Below are 12,676 nucleotides of genomic sequence, written 5' to 3'. Positions count from 1 at the left end.
AATGACACGTGATCATCAAGCATCTACCAAGTGGACTTTCCCTTTTTCTTGGTGTGAAAGAAATCCATTCAAATACTAAAATCAGATGAATCAGTGCTCCACTTGGATGTTCACATCTCTTTTTCACCTTAAATTAACCCACATACACAAATCCTAGTCCATTCCCCAAACTAAATAGATTCTCTAAATAGAAGAAATACAGGAATGTGTCCTAAACAAAACAAAGATGAAGTTGACATTGCTGTTTGCCTGACAATAGTGCTGAAAATTGTGATTCAGATCAGTGAAATATGCTAGAGATGGCTACGAATGAAGTTTTAAGCCACCTCTCACAGTCGTTTTTTTCCTGAAGGATTTAGATTCTCCCTCCTACTCCTACCTCTCTCCATCTCCCTTTCTTTCCACCCCTCCCCACTCACACACACATTCTACGTGACTGTCATGTATCAAATGTTCATATATAGGATACATTTAATCCTCATAACATTCTGAGAGTTGATCTACCTATTAATATGGGCATTGCTTAGAAATAGTCACATATTTCTGTATCACACTTGCCCAACAACTTCAAATCTCTGCAATCCTAATAAGAATCAGAAAATCAAGTGTTTTATCCAAGGGCTCAAAGCAGCAAAAAAATAGAGGTCAAAAGCTGAACCAAAAGCTCAACTCTGATATTACAAAATTTGTGTTTTTAAATATTACCCAGTTACTACTTATTCCTACTTCCGATAGAATTCTGCTTAGTACAGACACAATTTTTTATAGTACATAGCAGATTAAAAGCAGAAAATTAAAGAGGGAAAGCACATGTTTCAGACAGCCAAAAAAGCTGCTTAAAGACATATATAATGCAATATCCAAAAAATCAGTGTGTGTATATATATATATATATATGTATATATATATATATATAAAATGCAGTTACAAAGAATCATAGTGGTCATTTAGCCTAAGGACATAATAACTTAATGACCCCAAAACTCCAAAAAGTACCAGTTATACAGTACTAACACCTACAAGTGATCTAATTTTACTATAACTGATGTAGGTAGAAAGATGAGTTTTATAGAAATTCTTCCTTTAGAAAATGGTTTAAAAATATAGGCTGATAATAAAGCCACATTTTTGTTGTTATGAAATTTATTTATGAAGAATGCTGCATTCATTGATGATAGGTATTCATTAACTGCTGTAGGACTTAATGTTTTTGGTATCACACACTCTGAGAATCTCACATACATACTTTGCATCATAGACTGTTCTTTAAAAATGAAGAAAACAAAACGGTATATTAATATCCTTGGGCCTATTTAGAATAATATGAAAAGAATATAGGTCAAGCAAATAATTAGTCTGATTAACGAACCCCAACCCAATATCGTTGGTAGTTTCTGAGGTAAAAAGTAGAGCAAACAGGAAAAACAAATGACAAGAGGAAAAAAAGAAAGGCTAGAATAACTTGCCTCAAAATATGGCAAAAAAAAAAAAAAGGAAAGATATGTTACTGAAAAAGGTGATCTATATTATGTGAAATTCGTATTATCTAAAAGAAGATAAGAAAAGGGAGAGTGGAAAGAAAGGAGTAAGGTCCAATATTTTAGGATGGAAACAATCAAGATTCAAGTCCTTCTGAATGGAAGGCTCCAGGGCTCCAGGAAATCTAATCCCTGGGAAAAGGACTGTTATCACTTTGACCCAAAGATCAGCCTTCAGACCACCTCTGAGAAATAGACAACTGTGAGCATGAATACTCTAGCCAAAACAGAAAACCTTCTGCATTTCTGTTGTAAAGTACATAACCATGTCTTACTACTTTCATTTTAGGAATAAAAAAAAAAAAATTCAACTGCTGTGAAATGATAGGCCCACAAATAACCTTGTCCTAAGTATTAGAAATGGGCCGCAAAACCGGAAACTGATTAAAGTATTTTCCTTCATCTTTCTCCCAACTCTAATAATTTCTTTCCTTTCTTTTCGTCCTTTGTGTGAAGGACAAAGCCTGTCGAGATGCACGCCTGCAACACAAACACAACCATCTTTCCTCCAGGTCCCAACCCAACTGTAGATCCATCATTTCAAATGACAATTCCATAGGAAATCAATATCTTCAAAGGAAGATTGCTTCAACTACTGCAGCGTGGACTGTGGGTACAGCCAGTGAATTCAAGAGCGCACACCCATTTGTAGCTGCTGCTCATTCGGGCAGGATTGATTGCAGGTAACCTTCCTCAGAGAGGATGTGGAGGAGCTATTCATTTCTTCTTCTCTTTTCAACGTACTCCTCTATTCTGGATCAAATAACAACAGTGCTGAATTATAAATAGCAGGAGATAAACAAACACGCTGGCCCACTCAAAATGCTAAATAATAACTCCACCTGTTGTTTAAAGATTGATGTTCTTTCCACTCAACGTATTCTTTCTTCATATTCCACATTACTAATAGTGGCTGCAATTCACTAATATTACATCTCAGGATACTCCATGCAAAAAACTATGCTATAGTCCAACTCACAGAGCTTTTTTGAACACTCTAATCAAATACAACCTAAAATCCATAAAAACCCAAAACCTGAGATTTTTTTTTCCTGCTTCCAACTTTTAAAACTGATATTACATATTCTTAAAATACCTTTTTTAAACTTTTTTCCCCTAAGTATGTGTAGCGCATACTACACATGTGCATACTACACTACACATTTTGAAGAAAAAATTAAGATTTGGGAGGGAAAAGAAAAAGTACAACCACTGGAAATCCATCTCCCAAAGATAATCATTATTTTATCTTAATCTATTTTCTTCTAATCCTTTTCCATATGATTGTTTTTACATAGTTAATCTCAAACCGAGGATGCAATTTTATACGTCCTTTATAAAACTAAAAACACAAAACATTTCCCATAGTCATGGACACAGTTCATCAATATCAATATCATACTTCAGGGTTATATAATAATTTATTTTGCATAAGTACCATAATCTACTTAATCATATCACTACTGCTGATATCTAAGTTGTATTCAACATAGTATTTTGTGATCAGACACAACTCTGAGATAAATACTGATGTGTATTTCAAAGATCTTTGACACATTGATAAAACATCTTTCTAAAAGAGTTGTTGATGTTTCTTTTTAGATATGTATTTTTTAAAATAAACCTCTTTTTGCTGATCCCTGATGTTGACCATCAAAACTGTCCAGATATCTGCATGTCAGTGTACGAAATATGTTTTCTCTAAGAAGAGTTGAAATGGAAGATGGTTCTATATTACCAGGTAAATCAGCCAAAGAACAAAGTGACTACCAGTTTAAGCCACAAACGTTTGTCTTATGTTACATGAGTTGTCAAGCTCTCTAACACCAAGGCTTAATAGTGATCCCACAAAAGTAAATGCAATATTCACTTTTCCCTCAGCACACTAAGTATGATGGAAAAGACAGAAAGAGACAGGGAATAAATAAAATTTGGAACTGCATCAGACACAATGAAAACTTCAATCTCAGACCCATTTAGGTGAGGAAGAGAAAAAAGCCCTAACAATTAGTAAGTACATGAGGCAAATCAGCCCCCACTCCATGTCAGCACTTTGTATTATCTTACAATTGACCAATTTTCTAATTTTAAGAAAAGACCAAATAGTGTTAGGTAGAAAAAATGATCACGTGACAGTCAACAGCGAAGAGTTTAAGTTGTCTCTCTAACAAGCTCTGTGACCTTGGACAAGCCAGATAATCCCCCTGAATAAAGTGTCCTCTGTGAACTCCTTGGCCAGGAAAATTAACCTAAATTTCTTTGGAAATTTAAAATTCTGTACTTCTCTGTCCAACTTATATGCAGCAGGATAAAATCTATAGATGGTTTCCCTCATTTTTCTTACTATTGTCTGACCATATACCCAGGGATATTCCCTGCCAAAGGAGGAGAGTAGGGTATAGACCAAAACAAATAATTCAAATGGATTTTTAGAGCATATAGCATAGGTACTGGTCTGAAGGTCAAAACTCTATTTGCAAGACCCACCCACTTGAAAAGGGAAGATGTCTACAAGAATTCTAAATATCTGGTTTTGTTTATCGGGAGTAAGAAGGATCTCAGAGCAAAGGGTTATAGTATCGCTTCTCAAACTGGTGTTCAGGGCCCACACAAAAACAATTTCCTGAGTCTAGACTGCACTGTTTTGTTTGTTTGTTCCCTAGTGAATTAGAACAGAGTACATTACAATTAGTAAGACTAAGGTAAGTGTGTGATTTGGGGGGTCGATATGAAAATGTACCTCTCACAAAGGGTTTCTATCAAAAAGAAATTTGAAGAATACTAGTCTAGATTACAATGCACATTAGGATGGAGGAGGAATATGCTTATGTAAGTCCAGTTGTCCAGAACCTTCATATGTTCATGGGTGACATGGGAGATTGAACTTGGAGGGGACCTGAGGAGGGAAGCTATGCGCAACTTCTCAACTGTTGTACCAAACTTTCTTCCCATTGACGGCTTGAAACCCAGAGAAACAGGGTCAATAGAAACCACCAAAACTTTCATTAGAATATGAAGGCAGAAAAAAAAAAAAAAAAAAAACTCCACGTCTCGTATGGATTTTGGAGACAGGCAGCCTGATGGTGTGATGCTCACCAACAAGGAGCCACTACTTTTGAGCATAAATTACAACAGGACAGACATAGACAGAGAAGTACCTTGAGACTCCACCATTTTTCCTCGAATCCTGTGGGATATGGAGAGAATCAGAAAAGACTCTCTTGCCCAAGTAAGGGAGAGAAATAAATGAAAATTAAGATATAGTGTTCCTGAAGAATAAGGGGATGAAAAGTATGGTGAGAGTGGGGAGGCTTCCAGCACAGAATGAACTTCCCAGAATGCTCACTGCATCCTGCTGACACAGAACAGAGGGTAAGCTATGCTGACACTGAACACAGCAGATAGGAACCCCAGACCTACCACCTCCCTTCAATGTCATGAAAACATGGAAGTGTCTAAGAACCTAGATCCTTCTGAGGAAGAGAAGCAGGAAAGGAGACTTAAAGTTGCCGGAGTTTATCCAGAAAATATAGCTTTAGATTGGAAGTTACCTTGATTTGGCAAGATTGATTCTCATTATAGTGGAAATGGGGACTTGGAATACATGTTAAGTTGATTAAAAAAGAAATAACAAATCTGTGGGTTTTTTTATTCATTACATATTCCTCTTACATTAGATTTTAAATACTTCTAAAAGCATAAGATATTTTGTTGTTTTTAAATCACTTAGTTCTGAGGCCAATATCTTCCACATAATGACTGATCAATAAATGTTACTTTCAGGGCTTCCCAAACTTTTTATTGGCATGGCATATATGTAAGAGTTGGAACTTGGGCACCTGGATGGCTCAGTCTGTTAAGCATCTGCCTTAGGTTCAGATCATGATCCCAGGGTCCTGATACTGATCAAGTCCCAAGTCAGGCTCCCTGCTTTGCGGGGAGTCTGCTTCTCCTTCTGCCCCTCACCCCAGTCTCCACTGCTGGGGCTCTCTCTTTCTCTCTCTCAAATAAGTAAATAAATAAAATCTTTGAAAAAATAAAAATAATAAAAATAAAAATAAAAATTGGAACCCATATTGTGGGTTTGATAAAGTGAAAGAGGTTCACTTGCCCAGAGCCTGGGGCCACCACATGCCCCAATGATGTTATCTTAAGATTAATGGAGTCAACCAATGACAACACAAGCATTTCAAAGTATGTAGCCTATTGTATTACTAAATAAAATTTGCATAATGGATTAAATTTATTTGTGTGATGCTTAACATGTACCACATACAAAACACCACATTTACTATAGGACACACAAACATTATAGCAAATGTCTGCAGTTTCTGGTTAAGACAATCTAATCTTTCAACACCTTGTAAATACTAAGAAAACTTCTCTACACAAGTGTCTATAGTGATCCCTGCATATCAGCATATTTAGGCTAATAATACTATAGAGCATACAAGTATTCAAGACATTAATTTAGAATTTATGCCAAATACGAACCATTATTTCTTAAATGTTTCATAAATAATCAACAACACTTCCCTGTTTATTAGCAATGGCTCCATGAACAAGACCCTTAGTACACAGAAATGTCAGAGGTCCTACTACAATCAATTACAAATAGGTTATATATTATTTTTTCTATTGCTTCTAAATGTCATGATGATTTTCCCTGTTTTGAAGTGTGCTTTTATTGCATTCTGGATTGTTTTATTACTCTAAGAATCCATTTGAGTCATTTTTAAGTCCAAAAGTATATTTTACCGAGTGACCACATTGATTCTTTTGATCTCTACTGAATAAATAATATTCATTTTTAATGACCTATTATTTTTCCAGGAGATCATGAAAATTTAAAAATAACTCTCTTGCTGGAACTCATGTCAATCAACTACAATGATGCAATATAGAATTATTGCTAAATATAACAAAATTCCACCATGAATTAGATAAGAGAATAATCTTATTCTAGGAAATAGGATCAAACAGGGCATGATTTTCTTTTAATAATTAGTCAAGAATCCAGCAATGTTGACTTAATTATTTTAACAGTATGTTCAAAATACTGTGAAAAAAGAAATTTAATTACTTTTTTAAAGTGACTCTTTTACCAGAATAGCAGTTTACTATATTACATACAGATTAAATAAAGGTATTCCTTTTGGTGCCAGTGGTCCCTGAACACAAATAACCTACAAGGCCCCATTCTACTATCACCTTCTCCACAAAGCCTTCCCTGAGCCTCCAACCCAGAAACTGACCTCTCCCTCTTCTCGACTCCAGAAACACACAGCATCTAAACTACTGAAATAGCACCTATCATATGTGTCCTTATAAAGTAATTCAAGAAGAGACAGCATTCATCTCAAAACAGAAGAAAAATCAAAATATCTTAAATTATTCAATAAAGGTCATAGCCATATTGAGGGATATAGTATCTCATTTATATTTTAAAAATCTGTTCCAAAGGGAACCATAAAGTTGGATTTTGTTAGAACTAATGGAAATAGCAAAGTGTTTTAACCATAATGAGACTAATGAGACTAAAGTCTCATTTTAAGACTTTAGTTCATAAATATTTTATTTATTAATATATACACCAAAGAAGTAATCTACATATTTATGTGTGAATTCATAGCAATGTGGCTTGTTCTTTTGCCCAAAGAGACTTGTCAACATTAAAGTGCCTGTACTAAACAATAAAGTTACTTGTAATCAAAAGTGCATTTCTCCAAAATAATAAATACATTGGCAATGCCTAACATCATGTTTCTAGCCCTTTAGTAAACACATCATTTCCACATGAGGATATTCATTTTCATTTTTCCTCCTCTCTCCTTCATAACAATGAGTTAAATTTTCATTGCAACCAATGTACAATGGGCTGGACAACCTCAGTCCACAAATTATAAAATGCATGTTAAGGATTGAGCACAGTGGCTGGTTCACTCTAAATGCTCAATAAAAGGTTGCCATGAAACAAGTCTTACGTTGTTGCACACATCAGAAATATATTTAGAACTGCCTAGCAGGACAAAAATGAATTGTCCAAAGGACATTATTTTATGAAATCTAAAGAAAAACTGAATAACCAAGTTATGGGGAAAACAAAGAAGCACGTGGATCTTAGGTAAAATTGAGACCAAGAGCTTAACACCATCAGGTCACTCAGTACTTCCTCCCTCCCGTCACACCAGCTTCATTCTTTCTAGATGCAGAAGGCTTTCTCAACACATGACCATATCAACCAGCAATCCCATGCCTATGTATTTACTCAAGTGAAATGAAAACTTAGTTCACACAAAAACCTCATATACAAATTATTATAGGTTTATTCATAATTACCTAAAACTAGAAACAACCCAAATGTCTCTCAACTGAGGAATGAAGAATCAGTGGTACATTCACATGCTAGAATATTACTCAGTAAACAGCAATAAAAGAACAGACTATGATAAATGAAACAACATGCATGCCTCTTCAATGTATTTCACTAAATGAAATAACTCAGACTCAAAAAGATATGCACTATATGATTCCATTTATATGACATTCTTGTAAATGCAAAACTATAGAGATAGAAAATATGTCAGTGGTTCCAGGGATTGGTGCGGGGGAAATTCTCAACTACAAAGGAATACAGAGAAATCTGGGGGATAGGAGTGCTGGAGCTCTTTCTATATCTTGGTTGTGATATTTACACCAACTTTCATTTCCATTTACTGACTTTCCTCAAATCCAAAGGACAGTACACTAAAATGGGTGAATTTTACTTTATGTAAATTACACCTTAGAAGATTTTGAAAAAGAAAAGACAAAAAAAAAATGGCTTAGAAGGAAGGACATGACAAATATTGAAGAGAAAAAAATACTGAAGATATTGTCTTAGATATAGATCATAGGAGTCCCTGAAATTAAAAAGAACAACAACAACAACAACAAAACCAAGCAAGTGGATAAAACAAATACTAAAAACTAATATGCAAGAAAACTTTCCTAAGTTCCAGATTTGAAACTGCATATTATAAGAGCACTCATGTACCTAACAGACTCGGAACCACTATCACTAAGTTATACTCTAAAAAATTACTGAACTTTTAAAGGGAAAAAATATGTTTGGGCATTTTTTTAAAAGCACTTATCTTATAAGAAAAGTAAAATTAGATTATCATCATACTTTGATAGCAATGTCTATGCCAGAAAAAAATGGAATAATGTATTTTATTATTCTCAATCTCAATCTCAATGACAGAATATGTGTCTCAAGCACTTCATATGCAGCAAAACTAATTTTCAAATATAAAGGGCATAAGGCAAACTGTTACAGATGTTCAAGAATTCAGGAACACTCTCATGAGAACTTTCTAAGGAATCTACTAAGGAAAGAATTCTGGCAACCAAAATGACTACAGAAATATCAACATAAGCACTGATGACTGAGCATTACATTTATAATTACATTGAGAACTAAAACTAAATGAATTAAACTAAAAGGTAACTTTTATATACTCAGACCTTATAATTCAACCACTAAAAAATGAAATGAGCAAGGAATGTGAATAGCATGTACAAAAATTACTTTAATTGTGTTCCATGCTCATATCGATAATTGTCTTATTAGTAATGTCATTTTAAGGCTTCTGTATGTATAATCCAGGATAAAGGAAATAAGAAATTATGGCATAATTTTAATTCTACAACTCCTATGTCCTTGAGAAGAGGTTACATTAAAAAACCCATAGTACCTACATTTATTGAAAAATATCTATATAAACTCATATATGATTTTTGGATATGTATATATTCAAAGATATATTATTTCTGTGTGCTTCCCACCTCTGCCTACAAACTTAATTTTATTAAAATGCCAAGAAACAATGACTAGACCAAAATAAATGGGCATCCAGATTTTAAACTCGAAATCCAACTTTCCACTGAATAATCCAGAGTTTGATTTCTTGGAAAAAGAACTGAGGACTGACATGGGAAATATGCAAGATAAGGCCAGAAATTCTTGTCAAACCAGGCAGAGAGTAGAGAAAGGAAGCAATCAAAACCTACCAGAATGCTGTCAAAACACTCATGAGTCAAATGGAAGTGTTTCCCACCAGGCAAAAATGAGACAACTTATGCTTCAGGAAAAAAATAACGCCAAGAGGCTGAAACATATCACAACACATTTAAATCTATGAGTTCATAATGATTGGGAAAAAAGCCAATAGGTCTCTGCAAGATGATCGGAAATCAATTCTGTATCTTGGAAACTGTAAATTACAAGAAATAATTAAACCTCAGTACTGTCTTCCTTTTTATACCTATCACTCCCTTGAGTTTCTTTCAGTTTCGCACCCTGGTGTGCACAGGTGATAAACTAATGAATAAATTCAAGGGAGTGGTTAAGTATAAAAGTTAAGGTAGTGGTTTCTATTGGGGCAATTGGGACTCAGGGCACGTGGATGGATTCTAGGATGGCAGACAAAATTTTATTTCCTGCTCAGGTAGTGGCTAAAAGGGTGTTCACATTACATTAATTCATGAAGCTACATATATTTTTTGTGGCTTTACATATTTGTTTTACTTTAAAACAAAATACAGAAACCTGACAAATAGATTCTTATGTTTTTCTAGAGAGTAAATACAGAAGAATTGCAAAGGTAAGTTTGGAAAAAGGAATAATATGAGATCACTTTCTCTACTGGTTAAAAATATAAAGATTTGGTAACTAAACAGTATGGTACTAGGAGGGACACAAGTACAGAGATGAATGGAACATCATAGCTCAAGCTTTTAAACTCATACACAAAGACTTAATATGAAAATTACCTAATTCATACAGTAATTAAACATACATTTCAAATTGATTTAAGATCTAAAACTAAAAAAGTAAACTATAAAGGAGTTAAATAAAATATAGATTAGGTTGGGGGGCTAAGCAAAAGGGAATACTTTTTAAGATACTCATAAGATTCAGAAAACATAAAAAGAAAATATTGACATTTGAATAAATGGGAAAAAATCTCAAAGATAAAATATATCATAACTAATTTTTTAAATGACAAAGATTATGTATTAGTAGCTTATATGATGGGCAAAAGATTATTATCCCTTCCATAGAAAAAAGATTTATATATTTAAAAAGCAATAATTTGGGGCGCCTGGGTGGCTCAGTGGGTTGAGCCTCTGCCTTCGGCTCAGGTCATGATCCCAGGTCCTGGGTTCGAGCCCCACATCGGGCTTTCTGCTCAGCGGGGAGCCTGCTTCCTCCTCTCTCTCTGCCTGCCTCTCTGCCTACTTGTGATTTCTCTCTGTCAAATAAATAAATAAAATCTTTAAAAAAAAAAAAAAAAGCAATAATTTAATAGAAAAGCCAAAGGTCACAAATGGGTAATAGATGAGGGAATAGAAAATACATATATATACATACACATATCTACTCATTATAGAAAATAATGCTCAATTTCAATGCCATTCATAATTTTTAATCTACTGGATTTGCCCCCCCCCAAAAAAAAAAGTTTAAATTAAAAATAACCAACCTTTAAGAATATATAGGTATAGAGATATACAGGTACAGGTTCTGCCACAGAATCTTTTCTCCTCCTGGAAATCTTTTAATTATTTATTATTATCATTTTTAATGGTAGCAATAGAATTTACTAAGCTGGCCCTTAATACAGGTGCTGGGGCTTGTCCATGGTGCTCTTGATGTACAAACCCCAGATGTTCTGCCAATCTTCTTTTGCAATGACTCCAGAAAACTGACATCTAAGTGGATGTCGTACACAAGCTCATCATCTGTTATCTTCACGTGGCCAAAAGCCACTGCCAGACACAGCACCTTATTCATCCAGAATCTATCTTGGACTTCACTTTATCCACTATGGCCACCACATTCTCATTGTGGCTCAGCAAGGAAGGGAATTTGCCATCCTCATTAAGGCCTGGACCCAGGATATATGGGATCTGCTTGATCAGAGATTCTGAGGCCAAAAAGGTACCATACTTCTTGGCCACCTTCCTAATTTTTTATTCTTGTTGAATTTCTTCAGTACCTCAATGTCCATGTGGGGACTACCCATAACTTTGGCCTCATCACAGATGCCACTGGTCCCCCAAAACACATACGGAGAACTTGGGGCAGGGAGTGGACTTGAGCCTGATGGTGCCCAAGAAGAGTTTGTCCTTCTGAGAGTCAGAGTTCTTCAAGATGATCTGCAGCTCCACCATCTACAAAAACTTACAGCACAGTATCCCAAAACCTCCTGGTAGCAGCACAGGACCTTCCCTCCCTCCCCCCACCCCAACCCCTGGCCTTGTACAGAGTGTCACAGGAGATTTTACTGCCCATAGTGCCTCACTTCACAATAACTGGAGACTCCTGAAAATCTTTTAAATAATATAGCAATTTTGAACCTAAATAATCTCTTTCATACTTCTCATGTTTTTGTCTTTTGTGCTGAATTCTAGGTAAACTCCTTTGTTCCATCTTCTTAATCATTAATTAAATCTTCATCTCTGATTATTCTACTGTTCAGACCATTTACTGAGCTTTTTACTTTGATAATCTCTAATTGGTTAATTTTTTTAAGCCTGTCATTGTTTCCTGGTTGCGTTAGCTTCTTTTATCTCTTTAAGGATATCAATCACACTTTCTTAAAATCCTACTTGTTCTTTAATTCTGTTTTCCCTGGTACTATCCATGAAATTTCATGGATTCGGTTACTGGTGATATTCAGATCCATGCTCATCTTCTGCTTTCTTTGTGCATTGGCTCCTACCCAATCACCTCCTTTCCTTCTTTTGCAACAACAGACAATGCTGGAATACACACCCTTAGGCTCCTTATATACTAATATTTTCCCTTTGGGAGGATGGATTCACAGAAGCTGGTGAAATAGTTGTTCATTATAAATTTAATAGATAATGTCAAATTATGTTACTTACAAGTTGGAATAATTTACACATCCACTAGCAATCTGTTAGCTAGCCTCATTTCCCCATATCATCACCAGCTTTGCTGATTTTTTTCAAGCTAGATTTTGGATTTCTCTAAGTACTGCTAGTGCAGTATGAATTAGATATTACCTTCTTTGCAGCTGTACTTATATACTCACTATTTGGCTGAATGAGTGCATAAGTTCAGC

The 12,676-nt window shown here is 34.9% G+C and overlaps 1 pseudogene; it reads right to left on the bottom strand.

The window, feature by feature from the left end:
- Window positions 1–11,200: 11,200 nt before the first annotated feature.
- On the bottom strand, window positions 11,201–12,274 carry LOC125101203 (60S ribosomal protein L10a-like; annotated as a pseudogene).
- Between the last annotated feature and the right edge of the window lie 402 nt (window positions 12,275–12,676).

Source organism: Lutra lutra, chromosome 5 (genome assembly GCF_902655055.1).
Source record: "Lutra lutra chromosome 5, mLutLut1.2, whole genome shotgun sequence".
NCBI classification, from domain to species: Eukaryota; Metazoa; Chordata; class Mammalia; order Carnivora; family Mustelidae; genus Lutra; species Lutra lutra.
Note: the sequence above shows the minus strand (reverse complement) of the source record. Positions and strands in the feature narration are given on the sequence as shown.